Source organism: Humulus lupulus, chromosome 3 (assembly GCF_963169125.1).
Source record: "Humulus lupulus chromosome 3, drHumLupu1.1, whole genome shotgun sequence".
NCBI classification, from domain to species: Eukaryota; Viridiplantae; Streptophyta; class Magnoliopsida; order Rosales; family Cannabaceae; genus Humulus; species Humulus lupulus.
Genome location: NC_084795.1, coordinates 20775175 through 20784505, shown reverse-complemented (window position 1 = coordinate 20784505; position 9331 = coordinate 20775175). Strand labels below are relative to the sequence as shown.

Genomic DNA, 9331 nt, shown 5'->3' with positions numbered 1-9331 from the left:
TTTATAAATCAATAAAAATTAATTATTTATTGTGAATTAATAAATTTATAATAGCCATTTCTAAAATATTTAAAGGAAAAAATATTTATTAATAAAATAAATGAATAACGTTTTTTTTTTAATAAAATAACATGATTTTATTTTATTTATCTTTTTTTAGAGGGATTTAGTCAATTTGAATTTTATGTTTTAAATTATTGTTGATCCGCTTTTTGGCCAACGACACTGAGTTAATACGAACGACAGTAAATAATTTTAAATAATATTAAAAGGCTTAAATAAAGTAAAACTACAAAGTAAATTTATAGTAATTGGGTCTCAAAAGTTAGTAATAACTTACATGAACTTGATTTTATAAATTTTATTTGTTTATTTTCATCATCATTATAATCATTCATCATCAAAGTGAAAAGATTGCATTAAGGAACTCCTTGTCGTTTTCAAGCTTGACCATATTTTCTTCCTTCAATGAAACATATGCTTCGATTCCATTCTCCGTTTTAGTGTCCATGAAAACCACCAGATTATCGAAAGTCAAGGAGGCTGAGCTGACCCATGTTGGCTTCCCCCAACCAAAGTCAGCATCATAGATAGGAAACCTACATAAACTTGTGAAACTAAACGAAATCAACTGACCACCTTTCATGAATAATTCTCCTGCATATTTCATAAAATGTTGTAAGCCTTCATCCTCTCCTTCTTGAACCTTTCTCAGATAATCCATGTCCATCTTTTTAAACCCTCCCCTTACTTGCTTCATCACCTCATAACCGTAGTCCTCTTCCTCAGAAGAACTTAAGATCGTTGAAGGGAATATAGCGATGCTGTTCCTATAAAGGTTTCCGAAAGAATGGTCCGGTAGCGGTATATCTAACTTCCGACGAAGATTTACAGGATGAACCACCGCGTAAACTTTCTCGGTTTTGACAGAATGTTCTTCGTCGTCGTCGCAACTGGTTGCCGCCACGAAACGACTCCATATGAAAGCAGATAATGCCTCTACCCGAGATGGCCGTGTCTCACCATCCATGCTTGTTTTTTGCTCGTACTTTGACCTAATCGTCTCTATAGTAGAGGCTTCAAATACAAACCTCTTTGATATGACCTCTGTCGTGATTCCAATCTTTGGATCGTGCTTGGGATCATCCAACGGCGGGAAAACCTGTGCCGAAACAAATTCGGGAGGTAATATTTGATTGGCTTCTCCTCTAGCTATGGCGACCCAAGTGTTAATAAACAATATACAGGATAACGCATCAGCAATCTGATGTGAAATACATAAGCCAAGAGCAACTCCACCACGATCGAATACATTGAGTTGGACTCCTAAGGTGAATTCATTGAGTTTATGGAGTTCGAAGGGGAGCAAGTGGCAGAGTTCACTCGGCAGGGGATTCTTCATGGCTTGGGAAAGATGGCATGGGGATTTGACTTGGGCGACCGTGTAAGAAACTCCCTCGTCGCTACAGTCAATGAAACGGTCGTTCCTGACTCGTCCTGCTAGAGGGTAGAAGAGAGTCAAGACCTCCGATAAAGAGTCCTTAATCTTGTTTGATATTTCGGTAATTATGGATTCATGATCTAGATGATCATCATCAAGCTCATAAAATAAGACGAATGGATTGTATGTATGGTGAGCTAGTTGGTCAAGGAAAGATAGTTGATAATGGCGAAGATGATCATGGGTTGGAGATGAGGGCTTAATAATCTCGTTAGAAATTACTTCAACGTCGTCGAACTTCATATTTCACAGCAGCAAACTATATTAATTTGAAAATCTCTTCATTGATATTTCTTGGTTGTTTATGTGTATATATATTAGCAAGCTGCAATTATAATAATTATAAATAGATGATCGATCAAGTCGAAGCGTTCTGTTTTCATTTATTATTATCGGTACAGGCACACTCTAGACAATGGCAAGAGCCAAGAGCCAAGAGCCTCATTTTTATCGGTATTTTATTATTATTATTATCCTTAAAGTTTAATCATCTACGATTTTTGTCTTGCGCATTTAGAAATTAATTGGGCATATGCTAAATTTTGGATAATTTAAACACAATATGTGTGTTGTAATGATATAAAATTTAATTGGTTAAAAACACTAAATACGTATATATAACAATAAACATATAGGAAAAAAGCAAAAGGAATAACAGTAATATATATTGTCTTATTTGTTAGTCAAACTATGTAATATAAGCTGTAGAACACTACAAGAATTTTGTGTAAATATTACGGTAAGATATTACATATTTTTTAAAGTGCTATTATTGACTTAGCTCTAAAACATACGGAGGCTCTAAAACATACGGAGGGAAGTTTTTGGCGCCATGTGAATTAGTAATGGCGCTTTACTTTTCATTTTTTTTCACTCAACACTCTAATCTGAGAAGCCCTAAGCCGCCACCCTCTCCTCCTCTCACTCCTATCCTTTATTCTTCTTTTTCTTCATTTCCTGATTCCCCTCAACCTCTTTTCTTTGGTTCTCTCTCTCTCTTTGCTACCTCAGGGCCTCTCATTTCTACTCACGCCCTCCTGCTTCGAAACCATCCCCACTTCACTCTCTCTTGGAAGAATAGGTGACGGCGCCTAGCGGAGGCGGAGGCAGAGGCGAGGTCACGGGTTCGACGCTGCGTGGGTCTTCTTCTCCTCAGCACACGACGAAGGCGAGATCTGGTATGTTTCCTCTCAACTTATTTTTGTTGCTGTTGGTTGGTTCATGGTAGTCGAAGGCTTAGTATGGGATATTTTAATTTCTTTATTCTCATTCTTTCTCTCTCTCTCGACTTTCTTCTCTCAGCGATGTACCTTTTCTCTTCTCAACCCTATCTCCCTCACATCTATCTAACCTCTCAACTCCATCATTTTTCACATTTCTCTCTTGTAGGTGGCTGGCGCGGGAGACTAGACGGAGGTGGTGACGAGGACTCGGAGGTGCAGGAGCTTGAAGATTTCTGTCTCTGATTTCATCATTACAAGTCCGGCAGTGTGCAGGGTCGAGCGTGGGACTGGGCTTGTTGGTGGAGAGCGAGACAGAGGAGGTAGACAATTGGAGTTCAGGTTTCGTCCCTGAAACACCATCAAACACATTTGATAGATTACTAAATGCATAATAATAGGGTACTCTTCCTTGTTGTTACATGTTTCTTAATTACAGTTAGTGAGGAAAACCATTGACATAATTTATGATGAACTATATGTTTAGGCGTTCTCAGTTTTTGTTATTGCCTTTAAGTAACTACTAGTACTAGTCATGGTGTCTTTCCTTTGAACTACACTGATGGTTGAGAAAGAACTTTTTCTTCACATAATAATTATAAAACCATTGTATTGCTAAAAATGAAAGCTTTGGGACTTTATTTATATTTGGGGGAGATTGAAAATTTGAAACTGTTTGCTCGGATAGTTATTTCAGAGTGTTTACTACATAATTTGATGTTGGGTATTGGGTTATTAGGATTGGTAACTCTGTTTCTTTCATTGTTAGTTTGGTTGTGATTTAGTTGAGAAGATTATATTTCAAACAATTTGGTCCCGAGTTCTGATGGTGGGAGTTTTGTCTTTTCTTGACTGAATTTGCTTCAGGCATATCTGATATTACTTTAGCCATATCTGTTTCAAGCATTCCTTTTCAAGGTTCTGTTAGGTCTCTCTCTCAGTCCCTTTTCAACGGTATTTCTTTTAGGAGAATAAAAGATTGATTGAATTTCTTAACTTGACATTGCTTTTGGTAGAATGTCATTATCTTCCTTGTGGCTGCTGTATTTGATAATACAGATTGTTGGCTGATGTGAATTTTACTGTATTTAGTAATGTATTCTAATTTATGAAAAAAGAGGGTTGGTTTCATTCACCTGGGTTTTCATGTCTGGTCTGGTTATATCATAAAGGCTATAAATTTGTATGTAATTGTGATATTAACTGTATATCTGGGTCACAGAAAAACGTAATTCATCAATTTTCTGAAAAAATTGATTCTTGTATTGATAATCGCCCTGTTTGTTCTTGTTATGGCTATAGGATGAAGATCTTATCTTTTTCACCCTCGGAACCTCATGAACAGCTGCAAGACAATAATCATGTTGTATATCCAGAGGAGAAGATGAGTTTCTAAATCTTTTGAGATCAAGCATATCTAGAGGAAGCAGCTTTTAGGTATCTTGTTGTATATCATGTACATGCATAGAAAGTTTGGTTTGACTTTAACATAAAAAAGGTTCCATATTGGAAAAGAAAAGGGTTTATTCTGTATAGCAATTAACTTAGAAAAACACACATCCCACGAGCTTGTTAGTGTTTGATTCATTGTTGTGTGCCATTACATATTTGATTGAATGAATTTATCATCATCAAATTGATTTCAATAACTTTGAAGCTAAAATATTTCACTGCTTTATCTTTAGCTTGTCTTTTTCTTAGTGTCTTATCCTTTTAAGAAATCATGTAACTACTTCCTTGTATTTTTTCTTTATATAAATAGTACAAGTGAATACAAGTAGTGTTGTTTCTTTTTAAATCCCTGTTGTTCGTAAATTTTAAGTGCAACTCTCTAATTTTTGGTTCTAGTTTCATGTGATTAGAAAGGCCCTCTTATTAGTTTATCTTGTTTTTTAATTTTTGGTTCTAATTCAGTGGTTGAATCGTTTCACACACTTTTATGTTTTCTTTTTCTTGTATAACAGAAATCATATTTGTCTTTTTTTCTTAGGCCCTTTTTCTTGTAGGACCTTTATCGAATTACTTAAGTTTCTCCCTTCACACATCTTACTTAGCCAAAATGTTATAAAATTGGATGAGTTCCTCTGTTTACTGTTCATATATATTCTTTAATAAAGGGGTTGAAAAATGGTTGATGCTGAAATGTAACTAATGGACAACCTTGCTGCAATGTAAAAGGGGTCGTATAAACTTGTTTTATTGTAAGCTTTGTTGCTCTCTCTGATTATAGGGCATTGGCATTTGTGCTTGTGCTGCATCAACTGGTTTTCCAGTTGGTTAAAAACTTTGATTAGAGTCATTAGATTTTTGACATAACCACTGCTGGGACATAAGTTCAATGATGTTATTTTCTATAACCAGGTCAAATAGAACAGGTCCTCTGTTATCCTTGATTGAAAACATGAACTTTTTTCAAAAGGTTTTGCTTTTGATATATGTTTGTCTTTGGTTTTGAAAAAAAAGTTATGTTCATGGGAATAATTTGTTAACAGTTTCCAATATGCTAATTGTGAGATTTTTCTTATGCTAAGGTTAAGGTGGAAACTTTACAGAATCTGTTTCTCACTTGGTAGCTTAACACCTTTCATGTCAGGTGCCCCTTTTGAGATGGAAGAGATTTGCTTTAGTTGCAGCAATGTGCATTCTCACAGTTCGAGCAGTGATTGTTCAACTAGCTTTTTTTCTTCACATGCAGGTTATGTTATATCTATTCCTCTTGTTGCAAGCCAAGTTGAACTTTGCATGTCTCTTTCTACTCATACTATGCATGATCCAAACATTCTTATTTCTTGTGCCCAAAGCTGATTGTCTTTTAATAAAAATAAGTTTTCATTATGCCATTTATTGTATGGATATAAACTAAAAATAACTAAATCATGCATGACATAGATATTAAGAATGTAAATGAAAAGGAACATGTATCATATAAATAGAAGGGGAAGGAATAATGTTTATTTGGGTATCTGTTTTACCAAATAGTTGCATATTTTAGCCATTTGTTACTATGATCATGTAAATTATAATAGTAATGCGTTTCAGATTTCAATAATTTTTTTTTTTAAATTGAAAAGATTTCAATGATTCCAAGTACTGAAATATGCATTGATTTTCAGACCCATGTCTTTAAAAGGCCAGCTGCCTTCTCAAGGCCTCTCATATTTGCAACTGCATTTATGAGCTTCTTCTCAGTTGTTATAGCATTATTTAAGGTATCAACTTTTGTTTTTTTTCCATGGAACTATGTTGTGTGCTTTCCCTTTCTGCTTGATTAGTACTGTGAATGTTGATTTTTTTATATGTATTTCCTTGATTAGGTATTGGGACACACAATTTTGGCTTCAATACTCTGGACTAATGCCAAGTCGGTTGATTTGAGCAGCAAAGCTGCAATAACATCGTTTTACATGTTCATATGGAAGGTAAATAACTATGGTGCCAAATTTAATTTGTTTGGCGCTCAGTTTAGTTTAACAAAATTGCAAAAATAATATTTTAGATCAGGAACCTATTTTTAGATCAGAAAGTACTTAAAAGGGAAAGAATACCCCATTTTTGTTACTTGAAAACAAAGCAGTTTGATGAATGCATAAGAAGGTTCTGAGGTATTGAGTTGTCTTCCTTTTGATTTCTATTATACTATATATCAGTCAACTGTGATTAATAATCAAGACATTTATAATAATAGCACCAAAGCTAGAGGACTGTTTGTTATCTAAAATTGCTTTTGTATTTTCTCATTTTCAATCTATCAGTTCTGATCTTATAATAAAAAAATTGTTTTAGAAAATAATGCTTATAATAAATGTCTTCTGAAGGATGTTTATGCAATTGCCCTGCTAACCATTGGGGGACATTCTTGTTGTTAGGATGCTGTCTCTGATCTTATCAAGGCTCATGAAGTTTCTCCTGATGATGAAACAATTGCAGAGGTCTTGAGGTGTGATTTCTTGTGAATGATCTTCTTGGACTTTGTTATAGCAGATTAACATCAATTGTTCCTTCTTTTTCTTTTTTTAACTAGCATATATTGTTTTAACAGGGATGCTGAGGAAAGATTACTGAAGGAGGGAGGTGCACCAAGAGGTTTGTTAATTTTGTACTTATTTTATTTTCAGTTGATGTTAGTTCATTACTTTGCATGAAGTTCGTATGAAGCTATATTCTTTTCTTTTCTTTTCTTTGTTTAAGATATATTTATTGTTAAATCTTATTTGTGTATATCCTAAAACTAAAAAGTAAACAAAGGAACAAAATAGATCTAAACTTGTCTAGAAATATTTGGTTTATCACTTCATAATGATGCTGATTTCGGCTAAATTCTTCATGCTATTACAGGATGATGACTTGGAAAGCCTCAAATTTTTGATAAATTCTGCTAGATGTTAGGCACCCAATAAAAGGTAAAAAAAAATGAATAAATGAAGTTGTGGGTAGTGTAAAAGATTTTCTTGAAGGTGAGTTATATTTTGTGGTTAAAGAGTCTCAGTGGTCTCTTGAATACACCATTAATTTGTTTGTGGGTCTTTGTATTGCTGATGCACACTAGTATGTTGAATAACTAGAATGAATCTTTATTGATACCAAAACCATATTACAAGGGGTTCCAAGACTTATTTTCCTTGGATTATATTTCTTATGAGAATAGTTTCATTTTTGTTAGCATGCAGTTTTATATTTGTTGCTTATCTTTATCTATTTATTTTTCAGAGTGTTTGAACAAGTTCCCTCGAAGGACTAGTACACCATCTAGGGTTCACAGTCAAGCACAACAAGCTGAAGAATAGCTACAACATCAGCAACAGCAGCAGCAACAATAGCATCATCCAAACTATAGTTTGAAGTAAAAAATGTTCAAGATTATAAAACTTTATTATGTTAAGTTTTCAAATTTAAGTTAGAACTAAGATCTCATGAAGTAGACACATTCATGGTTCGAATTAGTTATTGTTTAATATAATACTTATGGTTTATCAATTTATTGAGAATTACATTTTATGATTAATTTTGATTTTGTTTATCAAAATACAATAATGAAAATCTTTTAATTAAAAAAAACCATACAAGTATACTTATCAAAAAATAATTTAAAATATATTATCCACACTAAAGTAACAATTTTATTACTATATGTTATGATTTAAAAATATATTATAAGCGTAAAAAATCGTTATGGTTTATATAATATAACAAACTAAAAATGTTATCAAAATAATCAAATGTAACAGTTGAAAAATGTTATGAAAAAATACAAGATTAAACTTCAAATTTATAACCAAAAACTCTATCTAAATGTTATTATTTGAATATTATAGCACCTAAATATGTGTTATTGAATAGTTTAAGATAACACCGAACATAACATTCAAAAACTGTTATAGAAAAGACTGGACTTTTAATAACAGGGGCTATGTTAGCATTTTCAGAAGTGCTATCAATAGTCCCGGATAGCAGTTTTTAAGTGTTATGAATACTGTTTTTTCTTGTAGTGGAAATTATAAATTTGTATTTTAGCTATTATCTCATTTTTCAAAAATTAATTTTAAATGAAGTCTACATAAAATAAAATAAAAAAAATCCAAAGCTCCACTTGTATACTTACTATTAAAAAAATTCGAAAGTTACTTGTAAAATCTAGGAATTCAATATATATAAAAAAGATAATAATAATAATAATAATAATACTAATAATAATAATATATTACAAGACGGAATTTAATTTACTATTTCTTTTGGAAAAATTGGTACTAGTAATTATTTTTAACAAGTAGCTATATATGGTGCAATTGATCCGACATGTCGGTACACTCTCCACAATATATATTCATTTATAAACAAAATCAAATACATCAATTTAACAACTCATACCACCGCAAGAAGAAAAACTCTACAGCGACGATATCTATTGCGATGACTCTAAAGTCGTCATTGTATGAAGTCGAAATCAACGAAAAAATCATTTTTTTTAATATATTAAAATTAATAAGCTATAGCGACAATATGACATCACTGTAGGGTCGTCAACAATATAAGATCAGATCATCCAAATTTCTGGTACCCAACAACAACGACCTGTCCTCACTGTAGGATACCAGGAATTTGGAGGGAACAAGAGGCGGAAACTGACTCAATGGCGATGAAGTCATCACTGTAGAGTCCTCGTCGAACAAAAAAGAGGGAAATATCACGTCGTTGCTATAGGGTACGGAGGGAACTTGATCGCCAAAATTTTGTTGTCAATTTTCACTCCCTATGTCGTCGCTATAGAGACCCATTTAATCGAGTGAGCAGTCAAATTTTAGTGTATAGCGACGACATCGCTATAGAGTTCAAAAAAACAGAGGGAAAGTGAACCACCAAAAATTTCAGTTAAATTTTCACTGGCTATAGCGACGACATGTCGTGCTATATAAAGACTGGACGCGTAGTAAACGATATGATTTGTGTACTATCCCTTTATTTATAGTAACGAAATGTTGTCGCTATAGTTTTTTTACTGTTTGAGTGAAACAGTGCATTCAACCTCGGTGACAACTGTTTTATTACGTCGCTATAGGTCAGAGCGATAACCCCCAGGCAGAGCCTTTCTTCTTCATTTTGCTTCAGTTTTCTT

The 9331-nt window shown here is 33.3% G+C and overlaps 1 pseudogene; it reads right to left on the bottom strand.

Moving 5' to 3' along the window:
• Nucleotides 1-400: 400 nt before the first annotated feature.
• Nucleotides 401-3177, bottom strand: LOC133823758 (stemmadenine O-acetyltransferase-like; annotated as a pseudogene).
• Nucleotides 3178-9331: the final 6154 nt, after the last annotated feature.